Raw genomic sequence first — 1,162 nt, 5'->3', positions numbered from 1 at the left:
TGTTATTTCGTCTCACTTTGGAATCTATCTGAGTGATAGATTTTTTTGTCTACATAGTATTACTTTGAAATAAAGATATTAAATGTAATTTGATTATTGTGATTCACTACTTTTTTCTCATGAGCTTCATGCGGTTTATCGTAATGTACCTTAACAAATCAACACTTTGATCCGATAGCAATTTTTAATATCATGCAAACTTAATAAAATTTATTATAATAAGTGGACTTAAGTGTAATTCGGTGAGTGTTGGTCTACCTTGCATTGATAAAATGTAGTTAATAAAATAAATAAGTGTTTAACGTATTTAAATTATTTTTAAATTCGCTATTTTACAACAAAAAATAAACTAGGATATGCCCTGGTGACTAATATCATTGTTTTAAATTAAGGTTTAGGGGTTAGGCTTCAGTTTTTGTACTCACTTGTTGATTAGGAAACATGATTTTGCCTTCGCCGATGTCCTTTGAAATAAAACAACTAATTAAAATGTTGCACAATTATTAATTTGTGGCTACTTTGAAAGTGAGTTACTTACTATGAGAATGAGTCCAAAATTAATACTTAATACAGTTAATACTATCCAATAAATACTAGTTTATCGGAGTTAGTCTTTGCTGTAGATTAACCACAGAAAACTATACGCTGACAATTTGCAACAATTTCCTGTATAATAATACAGAGTTAATTAAGTACCTACAGAGTTCTCCCGGCTCCGATTTTTAGTTTTTTTAAATTATAATTTTTTATGATGTTCTAAACGAAATTTTCAAGTCATTTAAAACTAGGGCCTTAGTAAAAGTATCGATATTATATGAGCATCGATACTCTCAAAACGATACCGAGTAAAATACTTAAACGCGATGTGATATAGCTTAACTAAGATACAAGTAGGTTTAAAACTAATTTATTTTGAATCTTGTATTTAAATAACCTTTGTTTGATATTTTAGTATTTTGTAGATACTATGATTGTTAAAATACTTTTAGTAGGTAATAGATAACTGATTATATGGCGACTCTTAGGTTTTTTATTTTTATTGCTTAGGTTTGTGGGTGAGATCACGGCCTACCTGATGTTATGTGGTCACTGGAGCCCATAGACAACTACAGCGTAAATGCCGCCACCCACCTTGAGATATGGGTTCTAAGGTCTCCGTTTT

General features: G+C 29.9%; 1 long non-coding RNA gene across 1 annotated transcript; it reads right to left on the bottom strand.

Annotated features, from left to right (window-relative positions):
• Window positions 1-209: 209 nt before the first annotated feature.
• Window positions 210-679, bottom strand: LOC149502246 (uncharacterized). Its single transcript, XR_016323726.1, has 2 exons — window positions 539-679; window positions 210-464 (listed from the first exon to the last, which is right to left on the bottom strand). It is a non-coding gene; the product is annotated as an uncharacterized LOC149502246 (long non-coding RNA).
• Window positions 680-1,162: the final 483 nt, after the last annotated feature.

The sequence above is a fragment of the Bombyx mandarina genome, chromosome 10 (assembly GCF_030267445.1).
Source record: "Bombyx mandarina strain Sakado chromosome 10, ASM3026744v2".
Classification (NCBI taxonomy): Eukaryota; Metazoa; Arthropoda; class Insecta; order Lepidoptera; family Bombycidae; genus Bombyx; species Bombyx mandarina.
This window is presented reverse-complemented; position numbering and strand designations above follow the sequence as displayed.